We start from the raw sequence: 17825 nt of genomic DNA on the forward strand, positions 1-17825 counted from the left end.
ACAGAGAGAGGAGAGAGAGAACAAGAGAGAGGACCGAGGTCGAGAGCCAAGAGAGAGATGACAGTGAGACAGCGAGGGAGGAAGCGAGACTCTTCGAGAGAGAGAGAGAGAGACAGAGAGAGGAGAGAGAGAGAGAGAGAGACAGAGAGAGGAGAGAGAGACAGACAGAGGAGAGAGAGAGAGAGAGGAGAGAGACAGCAAGACAGAGAGAGAGACCACTTGACAGAACTGCATCACAGGAGACCTAATATTCAGAATGTATCTCTGAGCTGGACTGACCATACACATCCTAGTGATGTAGTGATGTACACTACACTTTATCAATCTTCTGTCTGACCATATCATTTGGCTCACCCACATGTTCAGAGTAAGAACACAGCCTGATGGTTTAAAAAATGTGTTTGAAGACAGCAGCCCTGCTCCTTTAAACATCTAGACTCAAGCGCAGAGAGAAACAGAGAAAGGCCCGATGTTGAACAAACAGGTGTGACTCGTTGGAATTGCATTTCAATGTCAACATAAATGTAACATCCTGCCAGTGAACCATACAGCAGATAAACATCCTGCCAGTGAACCATACAGCAGGTAAACATCCTACCAGTGAACCATACAGCAGGTCAACATCCTGCCAGTGAACCATACAGCAGGTCAACATCCTGACAGTGAACCATACAGCAGGTAAACATCCTGCCAGTGAACCATACAGCAGGTAAACATCCTGCCAGTGAACCATACAGCAGATAAACATCCTGACAGTGAACCATACAGCAGGTAAACATCCTGCCAGTGAACCATACAGCAGGTAAACATCCTAACAGTGAAACATACAGCAGTTCAACATCCTGCTATTAGAACCAGTGAACCATACAGCAGGTAAACATCCTACCAGTGAACCATACAGCAGGTCAACATCCTGCCAGTGAACCATACAGCAGGTAAACATCCTGCTATTAGAACCAGTGAACCATACAGCAGGTAAACATCCTGACAGTGAACCATACAGCAGGTAAACATCCTGCTATTAGAACCAGTGAACCATACAGCAGGTAAACATCCTACCAGTGAACCATACAGCAGGTAAACATCCTACCAGTGAACCATACAGCAGGTCAACATCCTACCAGTGAACCATACAGCAGGTCAACATCCTGCCAGTGAACCATACAGCAGGTAAACATCCTGCTATTAGAACCAGTGAACCATACAGCAGGTAAACATCCTACCAGTGAACCATACAGCAGGTCAACATCCTGCCAGTGAACCATACAGCAGGTAAACATCCTGCTATTAGAACCAGTGAACCATACAGCAGGTAAACATCCTGACAGTGAGCCATACAGCAGGTAAACATCCTGCTATTAGAACCAGTGAACCATACAGCAGGTAAACTTCCTGCCAGTGAACCATACAGCAGGTCAACATCCTGCCAGTGAACCATACAGCAGGTCAACATCCTGCCAGTGAACTATACAGCAGGTAAACAGCCTGCCAGTGAACTATACAGCAGGTCAACATCCTGCCAGTGAACCATACAGCAGGTAAACATCCTGCCAGTGAACCATACAGCAGGTCAACATCCTGCCAGTGAACCATACAGCAGGTCAACATCCTGCCAGTGAACCATACAGCAGGTAAACATCCTGCTATTAGAACCAGTGAACCATACAGCAGGTAAACATCCTACCAGTGAACCATACAGCAGGTAAACATCCTGCCAGTGAACCATACAGCAGGTAAACATCCTGCTATTAGAACCAGTGAACCATACAGCAGGTAAACATCCTACCAGTGAACCATACAGCAGGTAAACATCCTGCTAGTAGAACCAGTGAACCATACAGCAGGTAAACATCCTGCCAGTGAACCATACAGCAGGTAAACATCCTACCAGTGAACCATACAGCAGGTAAACATCCTGCCAGTGAACCATACAGCAGGTAAACATCCTGCCAGTGAACCATACAGCAGGTCAACATCCTGCCAGTGAACCATACAGCAGGTAAACATCCTGCTATTAGAACCAGTGAACCATACAGCAGGTAAACATCCTGCCAGTGAACCATACAGCAGGTAAACATCCTGCCAGTGAACCATACAGCAGGTCAACATCCTGCCAGTGAACCATACAGCAGGTCAACATCCTGCCAGTGAACCATACAGCAGGTCAACATCCTGCCAGTGAACCATACAGCAGGTAAACATCCTGCTATTAGAACCAGTGAACCATACAGCAGGTAAACATCCTGCCAGTGAACCATACAGCAGGTAAACATCCTGCCAGTGAACCATACAGCAGGTAAACATCCTGCTATTAGAACCAGTGAACCATACAGCAGGTCAACATCCTGCCAGTGAACCATACAGCAGGTTAACATCCTGCCAGTGAACCATACAGCAGGTAAACATCCTGCTATTAGAACCAGTGAACCATACAGCAGGTCAACATCCTGCCAGTGAACCATACAGCAGGTAAACATCCTGCCAGTGAACCATACAGCAGGTAAACATCCTGCTATTAGAACCAGTGAACCATACAGCAGGTAAACATCCTACCAGTGAACCATACAGCAGGTAAACATCCTGCTATTAGAACCAGTGAACCATACAGCAGGTAAACATCCTGCCAGTGAACTATACAGCAGGTAAACATCCTACCAGTGAACCATACAGCAGGTAAACATCCTGCCAGTGAACCATACAGCAGGTAAACATCCTGTTATCCTACAGCTGGTTAGAACCAGTGTGTTACCGTATGGTAATTCATAGTTTAAGATAGAACAGGGTGATAAACACGATGGTACCAAAGCTATTTCCGTGACTGTCCTCCCCACTCGCTCTCTCTGGCTGTGTCCCAGATGGCACACATATGTCCTGCATAGCTTAGTGCACTACTTTGGGCCAGAACAAGTACTATGTAGAGATTAGGGAGCAATTTGTGACACACTCTCTTAACCTACAGCTGGTGTGAAGCTGACAGTAAAATCAATGCTACTATCAATGCTACACACACACACACACGCACGCACGCACGCACGCACACACACACACAGACACAGACACAGACACAGACACAGACACACAGACACAGACACAGACACACAGACACACACACACACAGACACAGACACAGACACACAGACACACAGACACACAGACACACACACACACACACCATTAACGGATCCCTCTATTGAAGGGTGGCAGGTAGCCTAGTGGTTAAAGAGAGAGAGTTGGGCCAGTCACTGAAAGGTTGCTGGTTTGAATCCCGAGTCGCCCAAAACAAGTCTGTTGATGTTCCCTTGAGCAAGACACTTAAACCTAATTGCTCCTGTAAGTCCCTCTGAAGGAGAGCGAAGACAGCTGGTTTGCAAGCAAACACTGTAGGCTACTTTACATTCAATGCATGTTTAGAAAGATAATTCCCAGACAACGAAAAAATGAACAGAAAAAAATGGTATTAAGTCAACTTCCAGACGCAGACCAGACTAGAGACTGTAAGGCTACAAGAAACTGATTATCAAACTGGTTTCCTATAATCAATAAGATATTTATAAGGCCCAGAAATAGATCAAACATGTCATTTTCCGGTTAGGGAGACTAGAGAATGTAGCAAAACTGATTCCCATACAATGGGATCATTTTATTGATTTATTTTCGTTACGTTGTAGTCATTTTGCAGACGCTTTTACATTTTCATACAATCAATAATATAATATTCCTACCCATGTACTCATCACAGCCATTAAAATAAAACTATGTTTTCATCTGCAGAAGAACATCGCTGACCGGGAATAAATGACAGCAACCTCAAGCTCTCAACACCAGCCGGTAATGTTGTCACTCACTGCAACACTTGTGACAAAAGCGTTAACAGAGTCCGGTACTCACACCGCCTCCACGGGGAGAGAGAACCACTCGTCCATTCAATCATACAACAAAACCCAAGTTCCGTTCAGAATCACACTTACTTCCTTCAGGATCCGCCAACTTTCATTCCGAACAACAATCTTCAGAGGAAAACAAGGTAAAAACAAACCCGCGGTCGGTCCAACACTCTCTCTCTGTTTTCTCTCTGTCTCTCTTCCAAACTCCCGTTATGTTGATGCGGTTACATTGTTCAGCAGGCGAGCAGCAGCTGAGATAAAGAGGAGGAGGAGGAGGAGGAGGAGGAGGGGGGACAGAGAGGAGAGGGGAGACACCCCGGTCGGAATAAAATACAGACAAGAGGCGGGGTCTGTTTCTGTTACCGGGTCCGCGTGCTGACTTTCAAATAGAGACCCGGCAGCTTCACGGGGGAGGTATCATGTTACTTCACATATTTAATGATTCCTCTTTTTTAACAGCGCGATAAGTTATTAACGGCTCTGAGAAACGCATTTTATTATCCCTCCCTCCGCCCACCTCGGTGGATTTCTGGTTCTCCAATCCCCGGCCCCAGCCACGCCTGCAGCTGGGGGGGGGGTAACAGATGGGGCCCGGCAGCCTCCTGCCGGTCTTAACCCGGGGTTTGACATAGATACTGTTGAAACGACTAACAATACCGATTAACACTAGGAAACTGTTTCAGTCACAGGGTTGTCTGTCTGTAACCGCAGCAGCCTGCCACAGTGCTGCAAGTCAACCTGATCATTGAACAAGTTATAATAATACCAGTGTAGTATAATGATGGTATCCTACCTCTAGTGTAGTATAATGATGGTATCCTACCTTTACTGTAGTATAATGATGGTATCCTACCTCCAGTGTAGTATAATGATGGTATCCTACCTCTAGTGTAGTATAATGATGGTATCCTACCTCTAGTGTAATATAATGATGGTATCCTACCTCCAGTGTAGTATAATGATGGTATCCTACCTCCAGTGTAGTATAATGATGGTATCCTACCTCTAGTGTAGTATAATGATGGTATCCTACCTTTACTGTAGTATAATGATGGTATCCTACCTCTAGTGTACTAATAATGATGGTATCCTACCTCCAGTGTAGTATAATGATGGTATCCTACCTCCAGTGTAGTATAATGATGGTATCCTACCTCCAGTGTAGTATAATGATGGTATCCTACCTTTACTGTAGTATAATGATGGTATCCTACCTCTAGTGTAGTATAATGATGGTATCCTACCTTTACTGTAGTATAATGATGGTATCCTACCTCCAGTGTAGTATAATGATGGTATCCTACCTCCAGTGTAGTATAATGATGGTATCCTACCTCCAGTATCTAGTAATACATAATAACCTCTAAAACTAGGTTATTGTTTAGTCGGGAGAGCCCATTGACCAATAGAAATACATCACTGATTAACCAGGAATTTATATCATAGATTGTTGACCAAATGAGGCACAGTCACCATAACACAACCTTCTATTGTCTTATCAACAATCATTACCAGGCAGTAGGAGTTGGTTAGGGTTAGGTTAGATACGGGTTAGGATAGGTTAGGGTTAGGTTAGGGTTAGGTTAGATACGGGTTAGGATAGGTTAGGGTTAGGCTAGAGTAGGGTTAGGTTAGAGTAGGGTTAGGTTAGAGTAGGGTTAGGTTAGGGTTAGGTTAGATACGGGTTAGGTTAGATACGGGTTAGGGTAGGGTTAGGTTAGATACGGGTTAGGTTAGATACGGGTTAGGTTAGATACGGGTTAGGTTAGAGTAGGGTTAGGTTAGATACGGGTTAGGGTAGGGTTAGGTTAGATACGGGTTAGGTTAGATACGGGTTAGGTTAGGGTAGGGTTAGGTTAGGGTTAGGTTAGATACGGGTTAGGATAGGTTAGGGTTAGGTTAGATACGGGTTAGGTTAGATACGGGTTAGGTTAGGGTAGGGTTAGGTTAGGGTTAGGTTAGATACGGGTTAGGGTAGGGTTAGGTTAGATACGGGTTAGGATAGGGATAGATAGGGTTAGGTTAGATACGGGTTAGGTTAGATACGGGTTAGGGTAGGGTTAGGTTAGGGTTAGGCTAGAGTAGGGTTAGGTTAGAGTAGGGTTAGGTTAGGGTTAAGTTAGATACGGGTTAGGTTAGATACGGGTTAGGTTAGTGTAGGGTTTTTTTTTAAGGTGTAGGTTAGATACGGGTTAGGATAGGGATAGATAGGATTAGGTTAGATACGGGTTAGGTTAGATACGGGTTAGGTTAGGGTAGGGTTTGGTTAGGGTTAGGTTAGATACGGGTTAGGTTAGGGTAGGGTTAGGTTAGATACGGGTTAGGATAGGGATAGATAGGATTAGGTTAGATACGGGTTAGGTTAGGGTAGGGTTAGGCTAGAGTAGGGTTAGGCTAGAGTAGGGTTAGGTTAGGTTAGGGTTAAGTTAGATACGGGTTAGGCTAGAGTAGGGTTAGGTTAGGTTAGGGTTAAGTTAGATACGGGTTAGGTTAGATACGGGTTAGGTTAGGGTAGGGTTAGGTTAGGGTTAGGCTAGAGTAGGGTTAGGCTAGAGTAGGGTTAGGTTAGGTTAGGGTTAAGTTAGATACGGGTTAGGTTAGGGTAGGGTTAGGGTTAGGTTAGATACGGGTTAGGTTAGGGTAGGGTTAGGGTTAGATTAGATACGGGTTAGGATAGGTTAGGGTTAGAGTAGGGATAGGGTTAGGGACAGGTTAGGGACAGGTAGGCTTAGTATATACACTACCGGTCTAAAGTTTTAGAACACCTACTCATTCAAGGGTTTTTCTTTATTTTTTACTATTTTCTACATTGTAGAATAATAGTGAAGACATCACAACTATGAAATAACACATATGGATTCATGTAGTAACCAAAAAAAGTGTTAAACAAATCAAAATATATTTTATATTTGAGATTCTTTAAATAGCCACCCTTTGACTTGCTGACAGCTTTGCACACTCTTGGCATTCTCTCAACCAGCTTCATGAGGTAGTCACCTGGAATGCATTTCAATTAACAGGTGTGCCTTGTCAAAAGTTCATTTTGTGGAATTTCTTTCCTTCTTAATGCGTTTGAGCCAATCAGTTGTGTTGTGACAAGGTAGAGGTGTTATACAGAAGAAAGCCCTATTTGGTTAAATACTAAGTTCTAGTACTATGCTGTGACATAACCTGAACTAGATCAGCTGAACTGGCCTTAGCATGCTGGGAGACGGAGGGATGGAAAGAGCCCTCATCAAAAGCTTCATCAAGACCCTCATCAAGCCCCCGCATCAAGGCCCCTCATCAAGCCCCCTCATCAAGAACCCTCATCAAGGCCTTTATCAAGCCACCGCATCAAGCCCCCTCATCAAGCCCCCTCATCAAGGCCTTTATCAAGCCCCCGCATCAAGGCCTTTATCAAGCCCCCTCATCAAGCCCCCGCATCAAGCCCCCTCATCAAGGCCTTTATCAAGCCCCCTCATCAAGCCCCCGCATCAAGCCCCCTCATCAAGCCCCCTCATCAAGGCCTTTATCAAGCCCCCTCATCAAGGCCCCTCATCAAGCCCCCTCATCAAGCCCCCTCATCAAGGCCTTTATCAAGCCCCCTCATCAAGGCCTTTATCAAGCCCCCTCATCAAGCCCCCGCATCAAGGCCCCTCATCAAGCCCCCTCATCAAGCCCCCTCATCAAGCCCCCTCATCAAGCCCCCGCATCAAGGCCCCTCATCAAGGCCCCTCATCAAGGCCTTCATCAAGCCCCCTCATCAAGGCCTTTATCAAGCCCCCTCATCAAGCCCCCTCATCAAGGCCCCTCATCAAGCCCCCGCATCAAGCCCCCTCATCAAACCCCCTCATCAAAGCCCCTCATCAAGCCCCCTCATCAAGCCCCTGCATCAAGGCCCCTCATCAAGCCCCCTCATCAAGCCCCCTCATCAAGGCCCCTCATCAAGGCCCCTCATCAAGGCCCCTCATCAAGGCCCCTCATCAAGCCCCCTCATCAAGCCCCCTCATCAAGGCCCCTCATCAAGCCCCCTCATCAAGCCCCCTCATCAAGGCCCCTCATCAAGCCCCCTCATCAAGGCCCCTCATCAAGGCCCCTCATCAAATATGGATCCATCACACAAAGACAAGGTACCGGTAGGGCAGGGAGGGAGAGAGAGACCCAAGACCCAACACGGGGGGGGGGGGGTACCGGCAGGGCAGGGGAGAAAGAGAGAGACCACAGACCCAACACAGGGGGGGGTACCGGCAGGGCAGGGAGAAAGAGAGAGACCAGAGACCCAACACGGGGGGGTACCGGCAGGGCAGGGAGAAAGAGAGAGACAGAGACCCAACACGGGGGGGTACCGGCAGGGCAGGGAGGGAGAGAGAGACCACAGACCCAACACACAGAGACCCAACACGGGGGGTACCGGCAGGGCAGGGAGAAAGAGAGAGACCAGAGACCCAACACGGGGGGGTACCGGCAGGGCAGGGAGAAAGAGAGAGACCAGAGACCCAACACAGGGGGGTACCGGCAGGGCAGGGGAGAAAGAGAGAGACCACAGACCCAACACAGGGGGGTACCGGCAGGGCAGGGAGGGAGAGAGAGACCAGAGACCCAACACAGGGGGGTACTGGCAGGGCAGGGGAGAAAGAGAGATACCAGAGACCCAACACAGGGGGGTACCGGCAGGGCAGGGAGGGAGAGAGAGACCAGAGACCCAACACAGGGGGGTACTGGCAGGGCAGGGGAGAAAGAGAGAGACCAGAGACCCAACACAGGGGGGTACCGGCAGGGCAGGGAGGGAGAGAGAGAATGAGAGAGGGACACACAGCGAGACAGCCTGGGGTCAGAAAGACAACAGAGAGAGAGAGAGAGAGAGACACACACTGGGACTCAGCATGTGGTCTGACAAGAGAGTGAAAGAGAGACAGAGAGGGGTGTATTAGGAGGGGTGTATTAGGAGGGGTGTATTAGGAGGGGTGTATTAGGAGGGGTGTATTAGGAGGGGTGTGTTAGGAGGGGTGTATTAGGAGGGGTGTATAGGAGGGGTGTATTGAGAGGGGTGTATTAGGAGGGGTGTATAGGAGGGGTGTATAGGAGGGGTGTATTAGGAGGGGTGTATTAGGAGGGGTGTATTAGGAGGGGTGTATTAGGAGGGGTGTGTTAGGAGGGGTGTATTAGGAGGGGTGTATTAGGAGGGGTGTATTAGGAGGGGTGTTTTAGGAGGGGTGTATTGAGAGGGGTGTATTAGGAGGGGTGTATTAGGAGGGGTGTATTAGGAGGGGTGTTTTAGGAGGGGTGTATAGGAGGGGTGTATTGAGAGGGGTGTATTAGGAGGGGTGTATAGGAGGGGTGTATTAGGAGGGGTGTATTAGGAGGGGTGTATTAGGAGGGGTGTATTAGGAGGGGTGTATAAGGAGGGGTGTATAGGAGGGGTGTATTAGGAGGGGTGTATTTGGAGGGGTGTATTAGGAGGGGTGTATTAGGAGGGGTGTAGTGAGAGGGGTGTATTAGGAGGGGTGTATTAGGAGGGGTGTATTAGGAGGGGTGTATTAGGAGGGGTGTATTAGGAGGGGTGTATAAGGAGGGGTGTATAAGGAGGGGTGTATAGGAGGGGTGTATTAGGAGGGGTGTATTAGGAGGGGTGTATTAGGAGGGGTGTATTAGGAGGGGTGTATTGAGAGGGGTGTATTAGGAGGGGTGTATTAGGAGGGGTGTATTAGGAGGGGTGTATTAGGAGGGGTGTATTGAGAGGGGTGTATTAGGAGGGGTGTATTAGGAGGGGTGTATTAGGAGGGGTATATTAGGAGGGGTGTATTAGGAGGGGTGTATTAGGAGGGGTGTATTAGGAGGGGTGTATTAGGAGGGATGTCTTGGACGGGGCCAAGGGTGACAGTAATTGGGAGGAAATGTGTTTGATGGAGTGAGGAGGAGGAAAAGGGGAGGACACATGGAGGGATGGCAGAGGGAAAATGACTGCTGCTTCACTGACAAGAGAGAGGAGGGGGAGAGAGAGAGAAAGAAAGACAGCAAGCAAACTTCAAATACAGTGGAGAGAGAGAACCAGGGAGAGGAGGGAGGCTGAAGAGAGGAGGAGGAGGGAGGCTGAAGAGAGGAGGGAGGCTGAAGAGAGGAGGGAGGCTGAAGAGAGGAGGAGGAGGGAGGCTGAAGAGAGGAGGAGGATGAAGAGAGGAGGAGGAAGGAGGCTGAAGAGAGGGGGAGGAGGGAGGCTGAAGAGAGGAGGAGGAGGGAGGCTGAAGAGAGGAGGAGGAGGGAGGCTGAAGAGAGGAGGAGGAAGGAGGCTGAAGAGAGGAGGAGGAGGGAGGCTGAAGAGAGGAGGAGGAGGGAGGCTGAAGAGAGGAGGAGGAAGGAGGCTGAAGAGAAGAGGAGGAGGGAGGCTGAAGAGAGGAGGAGGAGGGAGGCTGAAGAGAGGAGGAGGAGAGAAGCTGAAGAGAGGAGGAGGAGGGAGGCTGAAGAGAGGAGGAGGAGAGAAGCTGAAGAGAGGAGGAGGAGGGAGGCTGAAGAGAGGAGGGAGGCTGAAGAGAGGAGGAGGAGGGAGACTGAAGTGAGGAGGAGGAGGGAGGCTGAAGTGAGGAGGAGGGAGGCTGAAGAGAGGAGGGAGACTGAGGAGTAGGAGAGAGGCTGAAGAGAGGAGTAGGAGAGAGGCTGAAGAGAGGAGGAGGAGGGAAGCTGAAGAGAGGAGGGAGGCTGAAGGGAGGAGGGAGGCTCAAGGGAGGAGGAGGGAGACTGAAGTGAGGAGGAGGGAGGCTGAAGAGAGGAGGGAGGCTGAAGAGAGGAGGGAGGCTGAAGAGAGGAGTAGGAGGGAGGCTGTAGAGAGGAGGGAGACTGAAGAGAGGAGGGAGGCTGAAGAGAGGAGTAGGAGGGAGGCTGTAGAGAGGAGGGAGGCTGAAGAGAGGAGGGAGGCTGAAGAGAGGAGGGAGGCTGAAGAGAGGAGTAGGAGGGAGGCTGTAGAGAGGAGGGAGGCTGAAGAGAGGAGGGAGGCTGAAGAGAGGAGGGAGGCTGAAGAGAGGAGGGAGGCTGAAGAGAGGAGGGAGGCTGAAGAGAGGAGGGAGGCTGAAGAGAGGAGTAGGAGGGAGGCTGAAGAGAGGAGGGAGGCTGTAGAGAGGAGGGAGGCTGAAGAGAGGAGGGAGGCTGAAGAGAGGAGTAGGAGGGAGGCTGTAGAGAGGAGGGAGGCTGAAGAGAGGAGGGAGGCTGAAGAGAGGAGGGAGGCTGAAGAGAGGAGGGAGGCTGAAGAGAGGAGGGAGGCTGAAGAGAGGAGGGAGACTGAAGAGAGGAGAGAGGCTGAAGAGAGGAGGGAGGCTGAAGAGAGGAGGGAGACTGAAGAGAGGAGGGAGACTGAAGAGAGGAGGGAGGCTGAAGAGAGGAGTAGGAGGGAGGCTGTAGAGAGGAGGGAGGCTGTAGAGATGAGGGAGGCTGAAGAGAGGAGGGAGGCTGAAGAGAGGAGTAGGAGGGAGGCTGTAGAGAGGAGGGAGGCTGTAGAGAGGAGGGAGGCTGAAGAGAGGAGAGATGCTAATTATCATCCTCCATGGTTTTAGTCCAACAGATGATCTGGAAACCAATTATGTCCAAACATGCGTTATGTAACGGATGAAGAAAGAACACATTCCCTTTACAGACAGACAGGACGTCTCAAATGGCACTCTATTCACTATGCAGTGCACTACTTTCAACCAGGGCCCTATGGGGAATAGGGGTCCACTTCGGACAGGGCCTGGTCAAAAGTAGTGCGCTATATAGGGCAATAGGTTGCCATTTGGAACCTATCCAGACTGTGAGGCAGAGAGAGCAGAGAGGGTACTGTAGGTCGCTGGGTCCCTTTCCAGCCCAGATACACCAGCCAACCAGCCAGCCAGTAGACCTCACTTGAACAATGAGGGATAGTGTTTGTGAAGAGGAGGGAGGGATGCAACCAGCTAGAATCTCATTGCACTCCACAGAACAGCCAGGCAGACACGCAAACACAACACACAGTCACAGAGACCGAGTCAGAGAGACATAGAGTCAGAGAGACACAGAGTCAGAGAGACACAGAGAGTCAGAGAGACACAGTCAGAGCGACACACAGAGTCAGAGAGACACAGAGTCAGAGAGACACAGAGCCACAGAGACACAGAGTCAGAGAGACACAGAGTCAGAGAGACACAGAGTCAGAGAGACATAGAGTCAGAGAGACACAGAGTCAGAGAGACACAGAGAGTCAGAGAGACACAGAGAGTCAGAGAGACACAGAGTCAGAGAGACACAGTCAGAGCGACACACAGAGTCAGAGAGACACAGAGTCACAGAGACACAGAGTCAGAGAGACACAGAGTCAGAGAGACACAGAGTCAGAGAGACACAGTCAGAGCGACACACAGAGTCAGAGAGACACAGAGTCAGAGAGACACAGTCAGAGCGACACACACAGTCAGAGAGCCACACAGAGACACACAGAGTCAGAGAGACACAGAGCCAGAGAGACACAGAGTCAGAGAGACACAGAGTCAGAGAGACACAGAGTCAGAGAGACACAGAGTCAGAGATGTCTTGTCTCCAGTGGTGGAAAAAGTACCCAATTGTAATACGTGAGTAACATTAGAGATACCTTCATAGAAAATCACTAAAGTAAAAGTGAAAGTCACCCAGTTAAATACTACTTGAGTAAAAGTAAAAAGGTATTTGGGTTTTAAATATACTTAAGTATAAAAAGTAAATGTTATTTGCTAAAATATACAGTTGAAGTAGGAAGTTTACATACACTTAGGTTGTAGTCATTAAAACTCATTTTTCAACCACTACAAATTTCTTGTTAACAAACTATAGTTTTGGCAAGTCGGTTAGGACATCTACTTTGTGCATGACACAAGTCATTTTTCCAACAATTGTTTACAGACAGATTATTTCACTTATAATTCACTGTATCACAATTCCTGTGGGTCAGAAGTTTACATACACTAAGTTGACTGTGCCTTTAAACAGCTTGGAAAATTCCAGAAAATTATGTCATGGCTTTAGAAGCTTCTGATAGGCTAATTGACATAATTTGAGTCAATTGGAGGTGTACCTGTGGATGTATTTCAAGGCCTACCTCCAAACTCAGTGCCTCTTTGCTTGACATCATGGGAAAATCAAAAGAAATCAGCCAAGACCTCAGAAAAATAATTGTAGACCTCCACAAGTCTGGTTCATCCTTGGGAGCAATTTCCAAACGCCTGAAGGTACCACGTTCATCTGTACAAACAATAGTACGCAAGTATAAACACCATGGGACCACGCAGCCGTCATACCGCTCAGGAAGGAGACGCGTTCTGTCTCCTAGAGATGAACGTACTTTGGTGCGAAAAGTGCAAATCAATCCCAGAACAACAGCAAAGGACCTTGTGAAGATGCTGGAGGAAACAGGTACAAAGGTATCTATATCCACATAAAAACGAGTCCTATATCAACATAACCTGAAAGGCCGCTCAGCAAGGAAGAAGCCACTGCTCCAAAACCGCCATAAAAAAGCCAGACTACAGTTTGCAACTGCACATGGGGACAAAGATCGTACTTTTTGGAGAAATTTCCGCTGGTCTGATGAAACAAAAATAGAACTGTTTGGCCATAATGACCATCGTTATGTTTGGAGGAAAAAGGGGGGTGGCTTGCAAGCCGAAAAGCACCATCCCAACCGTGAAGCACGGGGGTGGCAGCATCATGTTGTGGGGATGCTTTGCTGCAGGAGGGACTGGTGCACTTCACAAAATAGATGGCATCATGAGGATGGAAAATGATGTGGATATATTGAAGCAACTTCTCAAGGCATCAGTTAGGAAGTTAAACCTTGGTCGCAAATGGGTCTTCCAAATGGACAATGACCCCAAGCATACTTCCAAAGTTGTGGCAAAATGGCTTAAGGACAACAAAGTCAAGGTATTGGAGTGGCCATCACAAAGCCCTGACCTCAATCCTGTAGAACATTTGTGGGCAGAACTGAAAAAGCGTGTGCGAGCAAGGAGGCCTACAAACCTGACTCAGTTACACCAGCTCTGTCAGGAGGAATGGGCTAAAATTCACCCAACTTATTGTGGGAAGCTTGTGGAAGGCTACCCGCAACGTTTGACCCAAGTTAAACAATTTAGTGAGTCCTCCAGATCAGAGGCAGTAGGGATGACCAGGGATGTTCTCTGTTTAGTGAGTCCTCCAGATCAGAGGCAGTAGGGATGACCAGGGATGTTCTCTGTTTAGTGAGTCCTCCAGATCAGAGGCAGTAGGGATGACCAGGGATGTTCTCTGTTTAGTGAGTCCTCCAAATCAGAGGCAGCAGAGATGACCAGGGATGTTCTCTGTTTAGTGAGTCCTCCAGATCAGAGGCAGTAGGGATGACCAGGGATGTTCTCTGTTTAGTGAGTCCTCCAGATCAGAGGCAGTAGGGATGACCAGGGATGTTCTCTGTTTAGTGAGTCCTCCAAATCAGAGGCAGCAGAGATGACCAGGGATGTTCTCTGTTTAGTGAGTCCTTCAGATCAGAGGCAGTAGGGATGACCACGGATGTTCTCTGTTTAGTGAGTCCTCCAGATCAGAGGCAGTAGGGATGACCAGGGATGTTCTCTGTTTAGTGAGTCCTCCAGATCAGAGGCAGTAGGGATGACCAGGGATGTTCTCTGTTTAGTGAGTCCTCCAGATCAGAGGCAGTAGAGATGACCAGGGATGTTCTCTGTTTAGTGAGTCCTCCAGATCAGAGGCAGTAGTGATGACCAGGGATGTTCTCTTGATAAGTGTGTGAATTGGACAATTTTCCTGTCCTGCTAAACATTCAAAATTGAACGAGTACTTTCGGGTGACAGGGAAAATGGATGGAGTAAAAAGTACATAATTTTCTTTAGGTATGTTGTGAAGTAAAAGTAAATATAAATAGTAAAGTACAGATACCCCAAAAAACTTTAAAGTATTTTTACTGAAGTACTTTACACCACTGGTATTAGGACGCTTTCCAGTGGGAATGAAAAGACAATATAATCAAAATGTTGTTGTTGTTATTATCATTCCAAATAGTTGTAGTACTGGTAGTAATGATGATGGTAGTGGTAGTAATGATGATGGTAGTGGAAGTAATGATGATGGTAGTGGTAGTGGTAGTGATGATGATGGTAGTGGTAGTGATGATGATGGTAGTGGTAGTAATGATGATGGTAGTGGTAGTAGTGGTAGTAATGATGATGGTAGTGGTAGTGGTAGTAATGATGATGGTAGTGGTAGTAATGATGATGGTAGTGGTAGTGGTAGTAATGATGATGGTAGTGGTAGTAATGATGATGGTAGTGGTAGTGGTAGTAATGATGATGGTAGTGGTAGTGGTAGTAATGATGATGGTAGTGGTAGTGGTAGTAATGATGATGGTAGTGGTAGTAATGATGATGGTAGTGGTAGTAATGATGATGGTAGTGGTAGTAGTGGTAGTAATGATGATGGTAGTGGTAGTGGTAGTAATGATGATGGTAGTGGTAGTAATGATGATGGTAGTGGTAGTAATGATGATGGTAGTGGTAGTAATGATGATGGTAGTGGTAGTAATGATGATGGTAGTGGTAGTAATGATGATGGTAGTAGTAATGATGATGGTAGTGGTAGTAATGATGATGGTAGTGGTAGTAATGATGATGGTAGTGGTAGTAATGATGATGGTAGTGGTAGTAATGATGATGGTAGTGGTAGTGGTAGTAATGATGATGGTAGTGGTAGTGATGATGATGGTAGTGGTAGTGGTGGTAGTGGTAGTAATGATGATGGTAGTGGTAGTAGTAGTAATGATGATGGTAGTGGTAGTGGTAGTAATGATGGTGGTAGTGGTAGTGGTAGTAATGATGATGGTAGTGGTAGTAATGATGATGGTAGTGGTAGTAATGATGATGGTAGTGGTAGTGGTAGTGGTAGTAATGATGATGGTAGTGGTAGTGGTAGTGGTAGTAATGATGATGGTAGTGGTAGTGATGATGATGGTAGTGGTAGTGGTAGTAATGATGATGGTAGTGGTAGTGATGATGATGGTAGTGGTAGTAGTGGTAGTAATGATGATGGTAGTGGTAGTAGTGGTAGTAATGATGATGGTAGTGGTAGTGGTAGTAATGATGATGGTAGTGGTAGTAATGATGATGGTAGTGGTAGTAATGATGATGGTAGTGGTAGTAATGATGATGGTAGTGGTAGTAATGATGATGGTAGTGGTAGTAATGATGATGGTAGTGGTAGTAATGATGATGGTAGTGGTAGTAATGATGATGGTAGTGGTAGTAATGATGATGGTAGTGGTAGTAATGATGATGGTAGTGGTAGTACTGGTAGTGATGATGATGGTAGTGGTAGTGGTAGTAATGATGATGGTAGTGGTAGTAGTGGTGGTAGTGGTGGTAGTGGTAGTAATGATGATGGTAGTGGTAGTGGTAGTAATGATGATGGTAGTGGTAGTGATGATGATGGTAGTGGTAGTGATGATGATGGTAGTGGTAGTAATGATGATGGTAGTGGTAGTAATGATGATGGTAGTGGTAGTGGTAGTAATGATGATGGTAGTGGTAGTAATGATGATGGTATGGTTAATGATTGTATGGTAGTAGATGGTAGTAGTAGTAATGATGATGGTAGTGGTAGTGGTAGTGATGATGATGGTAGTGGTAGTAATGATGATGGTAGTGGTAGTAATGATGATGGTAGTGGTAGTGGTAGTAATGATGATGGTAGTGGTAGTAATGATGATGGTAGTGGTAATAATGATGATGGTAGTGGTAGTAATGATGATGGTAGTGGTAGTGGTAGTGATGATGATGGTAGTGGTAGTAATGATGATGGTAGTGGTAGTGATGATGATGGTAGTGGTAGTAATGATGATGGTAGTGGTAGTAATGATGATGGTAGTGGTAGTAATGATGATGGTAGTGGTAGTAATGATGATGGTAGTGGTAGTGATGATGATGGTAGTGGTAGTAATGATGATGGTAGTGGTAGTGGTAGTGATGATTGTGGTAGTGGTAGTAATGATGATGGTAGTGGTAGTGGTAGTAATGATGATGGTAGTGGTAGTAGTGGTAGTAATGATGATGGTAGTGGTAGTGGTAGTAATGATGATGGTAGTGGTAGTAATGATGATGGTAGTGGTAGTAATGATGATGGTAGTGGTAGTAATGATGATGGTAGTGGTAGTAATGATGATGGTAGTGGTAGTAGTGGTAGTGGTAGTGGTAGTAATGATGATGGTAGTGGTAGTGGTAGTAATGATGATGGTAGTGGTAGTAATGATGATGGTAGTGGTAGTGGTAGTAATGATGATGGTAGTAGTGGTAGTAATGATGATGGTAGTGGTAGTAATGATGATGGTAGTGGTAGTGGTAGTAATGATGATGGTAGTGGTAGTAATGATGATGGTAGTGGTAGTAATGATGATGGTAGTGGTAGTGGTAGTAATGATGATGGTAGTGGTAGTAATGATGATGGTAGTGGTGGTAGTGGTAGTAATGATGATGGTAGTGGTAGTGGTAGTAATGATGATGGTAGTGGTAGTAATGATGATGGTAGTGGTAGTGGTGGTAGTGGTAGTAATGATGATGGTAGTGGTAGTGGTAGTAATGATGGTGGTAGTGGTAGTAATGATGATGGTAGTGGTAGTGGTAGTAATGATGATGGTAGTGGTAGTAATGATGATGGTAGTAGTAGTGGTAGTAATGATGATGGTAGTGGCAGTAATGATGATGGTAGTGGTAGTAATGATGATGGTAGTGGTAGTGGTAGTAATGATGATGGTAGTGGTAGTAATGATGATGGTAGTGGTAGTAATGATGATGGTAGTGGTAGTGGTAGTAATGATGGTGGTAGTGGTAGTAATGATGATGGTAGTGGTAGTAATGATGATGGTAGTGGTAGTAATGATGATGGTAGTGGTAGTAATGATGATGGTAGTGGTAGTGATGATGATGGTAGTGGTAGTGGTAGTAATGATGATGG

The 17825-nt window shown here is 46.8% G+C and overlaps 1 protein-coding gene across 6 annotated transcripts in view; it reads right to left on the reverse strand.

The window, feature by feature from the left end:
• LOC115165264 (plexin-B3) overlaps positions 1-17825 on the reverse strand; it is a 227978-nt gene that overhangs the window by 161125 nt on the left and 49028 nt on the right. Inside the window, exon 1 of one of the 6 annotated variants that reach the window (XM_029718269.1) lies at positions 3969-4503. The exons of the other annotated variants lie outside the window; for them this stretch is intronic. The gene's annotated coding sequence lies outside the window, so the exon portion shown is untranslated. Of the gene's footprint in view, positions 1-3968; positions 4504-17825 lie in introns of those variants that run through there. 6 annotated transcript variants of the gene reach the window in all.

This window comes from Salmo trutta, chromosome 28, assembly GCF_901001165.1.
Source record: "Salmo trutta chromosome 28, fSalTru1.1, whole genome shotgun sequence".
Classification (NCBI taxonomy): Eukaryota; Metazoa; Chordata; class Actinopteri; order Salmoniformes; family Salmonidae; genus Salmo; species Salmo trutta.